The 15992-nt window shown below is 33.9% G+C and overlaps 1 protein-coding gene across 6 annotated transcripts in view; it reads left to right on the top strand.

Moving 5' to 3' along the window:
* LOC101901148 (homeotic protein antennapedia) overlaps window positions 1–15992 on the top strand; it is a 281076-nt gene that overhangs the window by 41193 nt on the left and 223891 nt on the right. For 3 of the 6 annotated variants that reach the window (XM_059126636.1, XM_059126634.1, XM_059126635.1), the window contains exon 2: window positions 15791–15829. The exons of the other annotated variants lie outside the window; for them this stretch is intronic. The gene's annotated coding sequence lies outside the window, so the exon portion shown is untranslated. The remainder of the gene's footprint in view (window positions 1–15790; window positions 15830–15992) is intronic. 6 annotated transcript variants of the gene reach the window in all.

Genomic DNA, 15992 nt, shown 5'->3' with positions numbered 1-15992 from the left:
GATAAGAGAAACGAAGATAAGATGATTTGGAAGAAATTATAAACAAAACCGGTGTTTGACAAAGTAAAGATAAGGAGTGTCTATTTAGTTAACAAGGAAAAGTAATAGTTTTCGGGTAGTAATTATTTAAATTGTTTGGTGAATGATTATAAAGTTAAAAATTGATTTTCTCGGCTATATTTAACATTTATGGATCTAGTGAAATCAGTACTTTGTGATATTATTGTCCAATTAAAATACGGTACCTGCATTAGATTATTGTTGTTGTGATTGCTTGAAGAGGAGACATGTGCAAAACTCGTTAAGGGTTATTGTTGGTGTTTTCCCAAAGATGGATTATATGCCTTTCAGTCTCTCTTGGAATGATGTCCAATGGAAGTTTTTGTTGTTTTGAAGAGGTGTTGCACCAGACAAGGTGAGTTAACTCAACTTATTTAGTTATGTCTATTTCTAAATATTATTAGAGCTGATTGTATGCTATGGATGGGCGGGTATGGTAAGTCGTGGACCAGATGTAAATAGGTTCGCCTTAATTCCAACTGCGAGCTTATTGAAATTTTGCCCACAGATTGGAAACCTCCAAGCTTCTCAGTTGGGTCGTTTCTCTCTTGTTTTGTCTGGAGAATAATTTAACTTTTCTTGTTTTGACAAAATATTCCTTTTTGAGTAAACTATTTGTTTTTAACTGAATTTAGAAGCTAGTCTAATGGCTCTAATTATTTTTTTTTTTTTTTTTTATGGAGCCAAGTTCTAAGGATTGATCTCCAAAATTTTGATCTGAATCCCACGAGGTCAACTTAGAAAAAGAAATAATTTTAGTAGAGTGCAAACGGAAATAGTTTGTGACAATGAATGACAACTGATGCTGATTATAATTGTTTATAAACAATATGCGTAACATATGATATATGTCATAGTTTGAAGACAACTGCTAGAACTGCCTGTTTATCCCGTTAAATAATCTTTAAGATTCAATTTTTAAAATATAGTATTGGAAAATATTGTAATCCCCTGGAAAAAGTATTTTATAGATACTTAAAGTAGTTGAAATAGGTGGATAACCAATTTTGGTTTTCGTTAAAAAGCAGGACAGAAAAAAAAATCTATAACAAATCTGCTTCGTTCAGCGGATTTATCCGTTAAACGAAAAGAAAAAAGGATTTTTTTTCTTACTTTAACCTCAAGCGTGTGGCTCGACCCACGAAGCCGGGCAATATCATACTGGCATTACCTGCAATTGATTAGGTTCTAAGATCGCTGCCGTGGAATGTCCCTATTATTTTTCCTTCCATACTCTCTATCTCATATAGGCAGTTTCCAACTTTTTTCCTTACCCTGCATTTGATATATTTTGGTAACATTTTCGAATTTATCCCTTTTTGCATATTGCTTAAAGTGTGATTTTTACGAAATACAATTTGTCCTGGGATAAATGATACATTACGCGACCGCAGGTTATATACCTTATTTGCTTTTTCATGCGCATCATCTAAGTTATTCGATATTCTTTCCCTAATTTTGCTGATGCGATCGTTGTGTTGAACTATAGTATCATCTTCCATCATATTAAGTTTTTCTAATAAAGAATATGATGTACCATGTAGACACATATTTTGGCCAAATACAGCATAATAAGGACTATAGCCTATAGATGAATGATAGTCACTTCTTAACACAGTCAATATTTTTGGAATACATTTATCCCAGTTCGTATGGTCTATTTCTTTTTTCAAAAGGAAGCGGATTTTTGAAATTATTTCACGATTAACTCGCTCTGAGGCATTTGCCTGGGGCGAGTAAAGTGCAGTTTTAATGTGGGAAATCCCATACAATTTAAGAAAATCATTCATTTCGTTAGAGATAAATTGCTTGCCATTATCGGTGTGAATATATTGAGGTACACCGAATGTTGAGAATAAATAATTCTGAAGAAAGTCGATTGTGTTTATTGACGTGGCAGATCGCATGGGCTGAAGAAAAATAAATTTTGTAAAATGATCAAGAACGATCAATAGCTGCGTGTTTTTTTGCTTTGAACAAGGGTACGGTCCTAAAAAATCACAGTAAAGCCGTTGAAAAGGCCGATATGTTTTGAATTGTGTACCCATTATAGGCCGCAAAACTTTATTTTCAGGTTTCATAGTTTTACAATCATCGCATTCTTGGACAAACATCCTAATATCTTTTGCCATTTTAGGCCAAAAGTAAAGTTGCCTTACTCTCGCCAGAGTTTTGAAATATCCACCGTGACAAGTAGCATTGTGAGCATTTTCTATTGCTTTTTGCGTTAAACCTTTGGGTAGCCAAATACGCCATAGACTATCTTCCTCATCTACGTGACCTTCTCTGAATTTAACGCGCTTATAAACTTGATTTCCTGAAATATCCAAATCTGGAAGAGTCGATTTGTTCTTAGAAATTAAAGATTTTAAAGCGTTGTACTCTGGGGAGATGAATTCTTCGCTGTTAATGTCGATTTCTGGAAAGGCTGTTGTCAAGTCGAGCTCATCCACATCAATACGTGACAAGGTATCTGGGACAACATTAAGTGACCCTTTACGATGCTCCATATTAAAGTCGTATCGTTGGAGCTTGAGGCTCCATCGTGCAAGGCGACCACTTAAATCTTTTTGGGTCATAAGCCATTGTAGGCTAGAGTGGTCTGTTATAATACGAAATGGCAAGCCTTCTATATATGGTCTGAATCTTTGTACACAGACAATTGCTGCAAGACACTCCAACTCAGTGACAGTGTAATTGCGCTGTGCTTTGTTAAGCTTTTGCGATACAAACGCAATAGGCTTTTCCTTCCCGTCATCTGTGTATTGAAATAAAACACCACCCACACCAACCCGTGAGGCATCGCATTGGACGATAAATTCCTTATTGAAATTGGGTTGTGCCAACACGGGTGCTTTGCTGAGTGCTTCTTTCAGCTTTTCAAATGCTGCTTTGGCTTCACCGTTCAATTGGAATGGCTTGCCATTCTTTTTAAGCAGTCAGTGAGAGGACCCGATAAGTCTGAAAAATTGTTTATAAAACCTCTATACCAGTTGGCCATACCAACAAATCTTCTAACTTGTCTAGGAGATTTTGGAATAGGGAAATCTTTGATTGCCTTAACCTTGTCAGGGTCTACCTTTAGGCAACCATTACCTATGCGGTAGCCCAAATATTTTATTTCCTTCTGGCAAAACTTGCTTTTGCTAACATTTATTGTTAATTTGGCGTCTCGAAGGCGGTTAGCAACATCCCCGAGCAATTTGATATGCTCATCGAAAGTTGGGCTGCAAACTAGCAGATCATCTAAGTAAATAAAAACATTTTCTCTCATTCTAGAAGGTATTACCTTGTCCATAAGTCTGCTCATGGTTTGTGGACCATTGCAGAGGCCGAAAGGCATGACTCGGTATTGATATAAAGGTTTTCCTGGAACAGCGAATGCTGTCTTTTCCTTCGATGATTCTGAAAGCTTAATTTGAAAAAAAAGCATCTTTCAAATCGATACCACTAATAAAAAAGGTATCTTTCAATCTACTTAGCAGCCCATTGATGTGGGGTAAAGGATATGAGTCCTTTTTCGTCAAGGCATTTACCCTTCGAGAGTCAAGACAGAGCCTCACTTTACCGGGCTTACGAACTGTTACCACTGGACTACACCATGGCGAGTTCGATTCTTCGATAACGCCTAGTTGAAGAAGTCTTTCTATTTCTTCGTACACTTCCTTCTGTCTAGGGGGAGATAAAGGGTAATGTTTTGATTTAATGGGTACTGACTCGCCCGTGTCAATGTGATGCTCAAGTAAGTCGGTACACCCTAAACCACATTTTTCATATGAAGGAAACTTTAAAATGACAGCATCAAGTTGCAATTTTTGTTCTGGACTTAATTCATGAAACAGCAAATCACCTTCTTCTGAATCAGATTCATCAATAGACGCTATTTGAGGGATTACTTCTGGGGCAAGAGCGAATAATCTCCAGAAATCAACGCCAAGGTAAACTTCTTGCGACAGGGATGGAACCATATAGAAATTAAGTTCCTTGGTAACATTTTTATATCTAATTGGTAATAAGCAATGCCCAATAACTTCTCTTTTAGATCCATCTGCAGTAGATACATAGGATTTAAAACACCGCAACTCAATATTATTTCTATTTAAAAATTCATTACAATTTCTTCCCATTACTGAAACACTAGCTCCAGAATCCAATAAGGCTGTGAATTCATTATCTAAAATTTGAACCTTGACAAAAGGTCTATCATCACCATTTTCAATAAGCTTAGTGGATTCAATAATTTTCCTATATTTCTTCCTAGTGTTAAAGCGTTTCCTACACTTTAAAATCTTGTTTTTAATACATTGAACATTAGATGTTGATAAAAGTTTTATTTTATTGTGCATGATATCTGTATCTTCCTGTGGAAGATAACAGATTATATCCTCGTGAGGCTCGGGGTTTACTTTTGGTAACGAGAGTCCCCGACAGCCATCTCGTTCCTTTTCATGTTTCCCGTATGCGAATTTGGGCAATTAGTGGTGAGAACACCGTGTTGGCCACATTTGTAACAAAATTTATTTCGTTTCTCATCTGGGCAGTATATGTATGAGTGGCCAAAGTTCAAACAGTTCCAGCATTTGATTTTGGAATAGTCTGACTTTGGAGAAGAACGATTTAAATTAAATGCTTCAATTTGTGGATCATTGAGTATGTCTGAAGGATCTTCTTCATTTATGTTTGCATGGACTTCATGCACATGTTTGCCTGTGTTTTGTATATTTGTCTGAACTTTATTTTCCTTAATCAGTTTTTCAGCTTTTCTGGCTATATCCCTAAGGTCCTCAAGATTTTTCGGTTCAGCACTAAATAGCATGAGTTTGAGGTTTGAATTTACATTGTTTTTAATGATTTTTATTAAGGATCTCTCGGATATTGGATCTTGCATGCGAATATTCATGGCTACCAAGCAAGTATGAAATTCATCATATGATTCTTTTGGATGTTGTTTCCTAAGAGATATACGCATCATGACTTCATGATCTGACTCCAAATTGCCAAATTCTTTTGTTATGGCATAACAAAGATAGGGGTAGGTGTACTCCCTGTTTTGTTTAATAAAAAGCCAATACCAAGTTTCAGCTTTACCACTCAAAAATACTTGGAAGTTACTTAATAAGAAGTCATTACTGCACTGATTGCGCTTAGAAAGGGTATCAAGCTTGAATAAGAAATCCGAAACGCTTCCTGTACCATCAAAATTTACCTTCCAGTCTTTAAGTTCTGGTGGTTTTCTAAAGGTAGTTAATAATTGTTGAGAAGTCGAGGTGGTTGCCGATTCTAAAGGAGGAGTGCTCCTCGTGTTACTGATTGACAAATTTGAAATGGTCTCTTTTATCGCATTGATTTCTGATCGAAATTCCGCTTGGGAATCAAGAATAGTTTGATGTATAGATGTCAGGAGTGCATCTAATTCTGGGACATGCTGAGAGGCTACAGGGGCGGTATTATAATCTGTATTGCTGCCCGCTGGTATATTGCTGGAACTAGTGGAAGCCATATTCATTTGAGTTTGTAAACGATGAGATTTTTCTATAAATTCGGTTTGAGGTAAAAGATTTTCTAAGTCTGAGTGAGTTAAATTTTCTATTGTTGTCTCTGAAACATTAACACATATTGGTTGTTCTTGATTTGTCAAACTAGTTTCGGCTTGAGTGGCATCTGCCAAAGAGTTTTCTATCGACACACTATTCAAAGTGTTTTTTGATGCTGCAATATTAGCAGGAGATGAGGTGGTAGGATGAAGAATTGTACCTGTTTGATCTGCCCACTCCACTTCTGTATTAGAATTGATTAAGGTTTGCTCTAATGAAATTAATGATTGTTTAGGTTTATTGGCTGAAATAGAGGGCTTTTCGGAAGAGCTTCGTGGCGGCGAATAAACTAATCGTGGCATAGATCTAAATGCTTCTTCAGTGCTATCAAAAGAATTATTAGGTACGTTACTCACTATAAGTTTACCTCTGCCTCGAATAGAAGGCGAATTTTTACAAATAGCGCTATTTTTGTTTGAATTAGATCTGGTTATCATAATACAGACTAATTTTGAAATGAATATAGGTTTTTGTGAAATTTTAACTTGTAATATGTGGTAAGAAAAATTTTATCGAGGAATAATGTTTATAATCCCTACCTAAATGCCAAAATAAAGATAATTCAGGGTTCGTACTAGCAGTGGAAGTAGACGCTTCAAGTGTTTTAAATTTCAAACCTGCCTTCTACTAGTAGAACCTTATATTTGCTTAAATAACTGTTTAAAACGAGATTATATGACCAATATTTTTGTTTTACTTCTCTTTGAATTCCATGTGTACATTATACGAGTGTATATTTAAATTGCCAACATAAATTTCGCAACACAAAGATCACCTTTAAAGTAATAGTATCGGACTTCGAAATCCAAAGATTGACTGGGAAAATTCTTTTACGTTGTATTATGAATAATATGACCACTAAAGAGAACTCTGTTTCGTTCGTAGTTGCTTCCTGGGCTCATATATTTTCATAACTCAAGCAAAAGTATCGCGTTTACATGGAGTTGAAAGAGTATAGCTTAAGGTATTTGAATGGAAATTGTTCAAAAATGTTATTTAATGATTAACAATTATGTTAAAAGTCTACCGTTGGGCGCCATCTATGTTACGTGCCGATTTCTGGTCAGCCATCTGCTTCTAGACCTGAGTGGCATGCTAGGTTTTCATCGACTAGCTCTTGTCGGAATGGCGAGGTTCTTTGGTTTAAAGCAGACGGAACACGACAACATAGTATAAGAATCATCATGCCTATACGATCACCAAATAATTCTTTAAAAGAGCAGTATATCTTTTTTTTTTCTTGAACAATATCCATAGCAAATACCTACCTTTGATGACGAGATATTATGTCATCTGAGTGTTTTACCCCTTCCCATCCTTGGTAATCCTTCACTCTATTTTAGTTAAGATTACCCCATATTTGAACTATCAAAATTTGGGCATTTAGGTACTTCATATAATCATATTCCTCTATATAATTAGAATTAGCAATTCATATTGATTATGTTCTTAAATCTAAAGGATAAAATACATAATAATAATAATAATTACAATTTTACATAATAATTAAGTTGTTTTCTTATATAATAATTTTAACATTGCAATACTTCTAAAATTTATCGCATGCGAGAATTTTGTTTTCTGTCTTTTGAATTCCTTTAGTGCAAAAAAAAAAAAGTTCTTTGATTCTTATTTTCTATTTGCTTTTGTTTTGATTATAAGTTTCTTCTAATTGATCTTATGCTTCTTCTTATTCTATTTTTTTGGCAATTTAAAGAAATTGATTACGCAGATAAAATGAAATATGAAGAGCAAGCAGATAAGAGAAACGAAGATAAGATGATTTGGAAGAAATTATAAACAAAACCGGTGTTTGACAAAGTAAAGATAAGGAGTGTCTATTTAGTTAACAAGGAAAAGTAATAGTTTTCGGGTAGTAATTATTTAAATTGTTTGGTGAATGATTATAAAGTTAAAAATTGATTTTCTCGGCTATATTTAACATTTATGGATCTAGTGAAATCAGTACTTTGTGATATTATTGTCCAATTAAAATACGGTACCTGCATTAGATTATTGTTGTTGTGATTGCTTGAAGAGGAGACATGTGCAAAACTCGTTAAGGGTTATTGTTGGTGTTTTCCCAAAGATGGATTATATGCCTTTCAGTCTCTCTTGGAATGATGTCCAATGGAAGTTTTTGTTGTTTTGAAGAGGTGTTGCACCAGACAAGGTGAGTTAACTCAACTTATTTAGTTATGTCTATTTCTAAATATTATTAGAGCTGATTGTATGCTATGGATGGGCGGGTATGGTAAGTCGTGGACCAGATGTAAATAGGTTCGCCTTAATTCCAACTGCGAGCTTATTGAAATTTTGCCCACAGATTGGAAACCTCCAAGCTTCTCAGTTGGGTCGTTTCTCTCTTGTTTTGTCTGGAGAATAATTTAACTTTTCTTGTTTTGACAAAATATTCCTTTTTGAGTAAACTATTTGTTTTTAACTGAATTTAGAAGCTAGTCTAATGGCTCTAATTATTTTTTTTTTTTTTTTTATGGAGCCAAGTTCTAAGGATTGATCTCCAAAATTTTGATCTGAATCCCACGAGGTCAACTTAGAAAAAGAAATAATTTTAGTAGAGTGCAAACGGAAATAGTTTGTGACAATGAATGACAACTGATGCTGATTATAATTGTTTATAAACAATATGCGTAACATATGATATATGTCATAGTTTGAAGACAACTGCTAGAACTGCCTGTTTATCCCGTTAAATAATCTTTAAGATTCAATTTTTAAAATATAGTATTGGAAAATATTGTAATCCCCTGGAAAAAGTATTTTATAGATACTTAAAGTAGTTGAAATAGGTGGATAACCAATTTTGGTTTTCGTTAAAAAGCAGGACAGAAAAAAAAATCTATAACAGGGAAAGAGGGGAATGGAATTATTATAGAAGAATAGTTGAAAGTAATTTTGGAAATTGGTAATTGTTGGGAGAAAAATTAAAAATCAATATAAACATGATTTTTGGCATATCTGAAATTAATAGATTGAGAAAAAATATACATTTGCCTCGAACTTAGTATTTTCTGGCTCATACGGAAAAAATGTGTTTCTTTTAATATCTTTTAGTTTGCATCGAAAAAACGTGGCTTAAGCAGATTGTTGGGCTGCAGGGAAAGAAAAGACCAAGACAATACCATAAGGGCTCTTTTCCATAAGGATATCCAAAAAAGGAAAGAGTGTCTTTAAACCTATAGCTCAGTGAACTTTGAACATTAAGATGTTGCTTTGCGACCTTAAACCAGAAATTCCTTATGAAACCAATCGCCCTACCAACGAAATATTCGGTAATATTCAATTATGAAGCGACTGTAACAAAAATTGGAATTATATTGTAATGGTTTTAGTAGGAGAGATTCTGCTTTCCGAGAATACGAAATGTCGAATTAGAGCTGATGCGGTTGGATGTTGCTCCCGAAATCTGAATAAACCGATACATCTCCTTCTTAATACCTATTATCCAAAACAAACTGTTGTGCCATATTTCAAGCTGTAGACTCCCTTTTGAGAACAGCCTTGTCCGGTTTTAATTGCTAAATGTTTGATTTTGGATAAACAAAATATCCAGCTTGGAAAGAAATAAAAACACATTTTATCAACCTCTTTAATTTGGTTGTCATTGACTTCTGAGTCAATTTATTCATATTTCCCCACAAATCTCTTCTAATCCAAATTATATTTAAGAAACAATTTGAAAATATGCCGGAGTTATTTATTTTATTTTGTTAAAATTTAGCGAGAGAAGTTCCCGTGAAAAAGATTTGCTAGTATAACTTGAGTCGAACTTAGAGGGTTCATGGTGTTTGATTCGCATATGCTTAATAGCAATAAAATCGAAATAAATACCACTTTCCAGAGGACGGCCCTTGTGAGCCATCATCCACACCAAATATGCCGGATTAGCCGCTTAACTAACGGCGAAACACGTTGTGGTGAGTGTGTGATAGTGTCTATCTGGCTTTCCTTTTCACTGCAAATTTTAGATCATTGAACACGTCTCGAAATAGAAATAAATGCATAAAAATGTGGTTTCGCCTGCTCAGTGGTTTTTCACAAATTTCTCTGTGGATTTTGTACCCTGACATGCAAGTGACAGTTCCAGAAGAACAAATCTCGTTTTACAAATTCACATGCAAACTAACTTCCTGAGAAATTGCCGCCAACTTCTTGATTCAAGACAAGAAAGTGATAAACTATCTCTGAAAGACTCCTAGAAAAACTACAACACACCTGTTTTATAATCAAAAATATATATCGTTTTAACTTTTTTTTAGAAAAATGTCCCCCATTTGTATTGTGACTCTCGTTTCGTCGCTTTTTTCCGCCCTTGTGTGTATAAATACTTATATGTACTAAAACCGGGTTTGTAAAATATACATTCTCCTTCACTGTGGGTGAAATGTTTTCTTTTTTAATGTTAAAAGTATGTATAAGCACAATATTTTTTTTAATCCCTCCTTCTGACGTAATGAAACAATCCTTTTTTATAACATGAATATCTCTATAGGTCAACTTTGGATTTTTATTTGTGGTTTCGTTTTGCCTCAACACCGTCAACAATATAAACGCTATTCTTTCAAATTTCACTGGCATTTATAGAAATCTAGCATTGTTTTTGGGTTTTAATTCAATGTGATATGTTTTTGGCATTTCATTCATAAAACAAAAAAGTTTGTATCATGGCAATAAATCATTATCAATATTTCTAATATTTTTATACAAACATCAAATAACACAATGCAATGCAATGCAACAATATGAAAAGGAAGATTCAAAAAAGGAGATGAAAAGAAAAAAATATGAAACAGAAAAACTAAGAAAACAAAAAACTACAAAAACTGAAATAGAAAATCAAACATATCTTGATGTTGCTGATGCTGCTGATACCCTCTACAGATCTCCTTTATGTTGGTTCGCCCGTCGTTCAACTTTAGGTGATTTATTTACAAGACACAGTCAATAATTCATAAAAGATGACAATAAATCTTTGCTATGAAAAAATCCCAGAGAAAAAATAAATCTCTTCTTTTCCACCAAAAAAGAAAAAAGCAGGAAGATTCTTCAGTTGTGACTCTAAAAATATCATCAGAAACATTGAAACAACAAACATGAAATTAAAGTAAAAAACATTAGCAGTGGGCGGGCGGAATAGAATAAAGGGCATAGAGTACAACACAATTTTCAAAATTTAAAATACAAAATATGAAAATATAATGTTGTTGGTGCACTTACCCCATATAGGAAATGTACATATGCAAGTTAAAACTACATGGTATGTGTCGTCATTGCTTTGGCCCAGCAGCCGCCGCTGCCGTCATTGTGACCGCCTGGGATGCTTTGTTGCGTAACATTGCACATTTGCATATGCGAACACATTCGACGGCAACCGTAGAGGATTAGAAACGAAATTAGTATGAGAATTTACTACCTCTTGCCAATGGTTGTGGGGAAATTGTTGTTGCAACGACGGACACATGTACTCATAAAACCATAAAAATATGCCGGTCAAATAAAAGCGTACCACAGTTTCACGGTAGTCGGCGACTAAATTATGAAATGCAAACAAATAAAAATATGAATTATGAAAAAAAAAAAAACAGGGAAATGTTTTTGGGATTCTCCTCGCCCTGTAACCCAAAAAAAAAAAAAAACAAAAAAAACAATAGACACACAGACATGTTTTCGTAAAATATGATTAGAAATGCTCTATTTTTTCACAATCTGGTTCAACGTGTTTTGCATATGAAAACGGACTTTAAAGAAATCTTCAGCTACCGCTGTTTTATTTAGAAATCTATGAGAAATTATAACAATTTGTTGTTGTTTTGCCAAATTTCATGGAATGGTGAGGAAATGAAGCCGTTAAACTTGTATTGTCTCTGGTCTGAAGGCAAAAACAACAATGTGGCGATTTTTTGCGCTCATGCGGCGGAAGACCGAAAAAGGTTAACGTTTTGATTTTCAGTTAAAAACATGTTGGCAAAACATGCAATAAAACATTTTTGTTGAAACATTCGTTGTTGTTTGCATTTTTTGTTTCATTTCCCCGGGATTTTTAGAGAAGTCAAACAGCCAGACAAACAAACGTCCAAAGTGTGGCCTGGAAGGAAATCAAGAGAATATGTCGCAAAATAAAGCAACCAAAAGTCACACATGTCAAAGTTGGCACAAAATGACACGAGAAAAAAACCTAAACTAAACCAAAGTTAACCAAATGGTAGTAGTAAAGCAAAGAAAGTCAAAGAAGACAACAAGCAACACGCTCACGTACATATTTGGGATTTTAAAAATACAGCAAAAAATATACTATGTCGAAGGGAACAGCCAGCGCCCCTTCCTTCAAGCCATGGAATGTACAATTTCGAAACACATTTAATTCCTAGAAATGTAAAGCTTTAATTTTGAAACTGAAATTCTATGAAATTAGGGAAAAAATACTATGTAACAAATTAACCCCATTTTTCATATGGCTGGCATATTATCTATTTATTTTTTTTTAATTTATCTAGTTATGTATTCAAGTTAATGACTGTGAAATTTCCTCAATACGGAAATTTCGTTTTTTATTTAAATACTTATATGACGGCGCTTCGAAAAGACGTCTTGAATTTCAAACAGTTACACGACTTGTTTTTCTTTTTTCAACCACTTTTCCTATGACTAACTAAGCGCAGCAAGCTTATCAGCGAAAATCAGAATTTTTTTTTGTTGTTAGCGCCTGCGCCAACAAATTGCGGCATTTTAGCATTTTTGATAAATGCCGATCACGAAGTTGGACTGTCAGCTAAGAATTATGAAAATATGTCAGGGGAAAATGTGCTAATTGTAAATGACAACGTTAGTTAAAATTTGTAGGGGTTTACATTTTGAATTTTTGTTAAAGTATTAACAAATTAGATGTTATTTAGCTATAAAAAAATTCCTGAATACAGTGAATTTAATTATATTCTTATACAGAATATATCCGAAAAGTGTACCGATTTTTACAGTCTTAAAAGGGAGACGTAAAAACGGACTTTACGGTACTATACTCCAACATGGATATTTAATAGAGCTACCTGTGGTATATCAAATTTTAAAAACAATTGGTGTTACAGTTATATGAATATGGTATCTATTGCCAAATACCAATTACTCAAAATACCGAATGTTGGGAGGTACCATTAAAAAGATCTATACGATGACATGGCAATTTTTTCTCATAGGAATTGGGACTATACGAAGACTTGGATGTGTACACCAAACTCCGAATTTAAAATAATTCTGGGGAAAATTGTGGCTAAAATCATATTGGGGCTATACGAAGACGTGAATATGTACAACAAATTGTTAAGGTAGTACCCATTCAGATACCGAATTTGGAACAAAGCCGATGAAAAGTGTTACACAAGTTGCAAAAATACCGAATACCTGGAGTTATAATTATATGGAGGCTATACCAAAACTAGGACCAAAATGGACAGATCTATGCAATAATGTTTTCTAAATTCTAAGGACGCAGACTGTCAAATTACTGCAACTTCGGGTAAAAATAAAACAAAAATACCTTAAATCCGGCGGTACAGTTATATGTTTTTTTTTTGTCAAAATGTGGACCTATATGGCCCATTTTCAACACCAAAGCACTAAAACTTTCAAATTAAATTGTATTATCTCAGAAATAATTTTTCTGATATTTGGTGGATTTATCGCAAATAATGAAAACAAGAGAATACTTAGGTCCGAATTTGCCTCCTGCGACAGCAAGAGAATTTGTCTCTTGTGGCCTTTTTTAATTTGCCTAGGTGTACCCTACGAAATGCTGTATAAATGTAATAATTAAGAAATTAGAATTAATTCGATTTTTTATCAAGTCTCTCCTTGGTTTGATTGATAGATTTTTGGCAAAAAAAATCAGGTTAACACTCCAAATTATCTCTATATATCTAACACTATCCACGGGGTGTTGAAGAAGTCACGAAGTCGATTTTTAAATAGAAAAATATAAATTCTACCAACCTTTATATTAATTGATAGGATATTCAAGCCATCTACCCCATATGAAGGAATTCTATGTTTATTTTATTAAATTCCTAAACCTTGAGGAATGCCAAATTATCTCCTATTTCAAGATTTTTTTTACCTTTACCCGCTCCCCCACTCTTCAAGCCATGTGCCATAATTGTCAAACACTAGAAATGGTTATGTTTGTCATTAAACAGCCGGAGTTTATTGCATTGACACGCATTTGTGCAGACAATACATGTCATGTCCACTAAACTGCCTGCGATGCATGCAATCGACGTTGTTGTCCGCACCAAAAAACGAAAAAACTCAAACGAAACACTGGGCGTTGTTGTTAGCTTTGTTACCGAGCTTTTGTTCCTAGTTCGTTTTGAAGCATTTAAACGTACAGGGGGGGCTAAACGTGAAAGAAGCAAAAAAAGTGTTGATAACGTGCAAATTTGTTTAATGTTCTTTGGTGACCATCGTCGTCGTCGTCCTCACCACCATCCATACCTCAAACAACAAGCCACATGCATTTCATTTAGAGGGTGGAGGGAATTATATGAACAAAATTGAAAACTAGTGGCACCATACGACAGGTGGCTTAGAACTTCATAAATATGCTTGAAAGTTTTTTTTATCATTTGTTCTTGGTTTGGTATTATTTAAGGTGTCCCATCATAGACAGACATACATTAATATGTTGAGTTATGGCCGAAGAGACAGATATAACCCAGCTGTAAATTTGTGAAATAATTTATAAAAGTTGGATAATTTTCACAAATTTTTATTTGGTGTATTGCATACTTTTCAGGAAATGAATTAAAATAGACAATGTTTGAATTCTCTATTTACAAAGTAACCTAAGAAAGGAAAATCAAGCAAAACACCTTTCCTTCTGTCTTTTGAGAGAGATTCTTTTGCAGTAGCTAGTTAAGGGCTTGTTTTTGTACGAAAATTTGAAAGTGAATACAAAAAAAAAAAAAAAAAAAAAAAAAAAAAAACGCCCATTGCTTTTCAACATTAAAAACAAAAACTTTGGAAGTTTACATTTACTCATGCACCTTCTTTTTCAATTTTTTTTAATCGCCTTGAGTGTATATTCGAAACACAGACAACATTTTCGCATCCATTTTCGTCAAATCGTCATAAAGAACAGGTCCTAACTCACTTCCAATTTCGATTTGAAACAGTCTGTTTGGATTAATAAAATTCCATTCTATTCCAGTTAAAAAAAATGGGGACCCTCAAAAAAGGATGCTCTAGCGAACTTTGAAAATATATATTTCACTATTACTCATTTCCAAATGTTTGCTGGGTTATGTCTGAATGTGTTTTATGGCATGATTGTCATTTTGTGTCACTTAAACACAAACAGACAAAAATGTCCAACAACATAATTGTGTTGCATCCGTAATAAAAAAGAATCGTGCGTGGTGTATCGTAAATTATGAACTTTAAATACATTGCTGCTTCTTAGTATGCTTGGCGCAAATTCATACGTACGTACATATTTGCAATGTCTCATGGCATATTGGCTGAGTCATTATTTTGTCTTAGTTTTAATAAAATTCTTAAATTCTAAGGAGTTTAATGTTATGTTAATTTAAATTTAGTGTGCTGATTGGAGAGTAGGAGACAATAAAGGAAATATTAATGTTACTTCTATAACATAAAAAAACAATAAAGAAAGTACAAAAGTCGGGCGATGCCGACAACAAATAAAAATATAAAAAATCGGATGATTTTTGGGCTAATATTACACGTTTGGTGCACAATAAAAGAAAAATCGGACGAAAATGTATATGGGAGCTATATCTATATTTTGACTGATTATCTCAAATCTCAATAGGGTTCGTCCTTGAGTTAAACAAATGACTTGTGCAAAATTTCATTTGGCTCGGGTAATAAATGCGACCTATACTTTGTTTCCAAAAATATATGGACACATAGACGGACGGACATGGATAAATCGACTCAGAATGTGATTATATGCAGATCATCAAAAGGAACTATGGTTCTATCTCGTTTCCTTTTGCTGTTACAAACAAATGCACAAAGACATAATACCCTGACCATCTTGTGGTGTAGGGTTTAATTATGATTATTTTCTAAATCTACATTTTGTTTTATTATATTTTCAGAATCATTCTGTCGGGGCGAAATTTGGCGTGAATAAAAAGGTGAGTTTTTAAATAATGACTCTTTTCTTCGAAATTTTCCGAAAAAATGTAGTTTTAGAAAATTTTAAAAATGTTTATTTTTAACACTAACGGGAATTCATTGTTTAAGGGAATCCAAAGCAAATAATTTAGATGACAAAGACCTCGAGCTCAATTTAATTAA

This window comes from Musca domestica, unplaced genomic scaffold, assembly GCF_030504385.1.
Source record: "Musca domestica strain aabys unplaced genomic scaffold, Musca_domestica.polishedcontigs.V.1.1 4, whole genome shotgun sequence".
Taxonomy (NCBI): domain Eukaryota; kingdom Metazoa; phylum Arthropoda; class Insecta; order Diptera; family Muscidae; genus Musca; species Musca domestica.
Note: the sequence above shows the minus strand (reverse complement) of the source record. Positions and strands in the feature narration are given on the sequence as shown.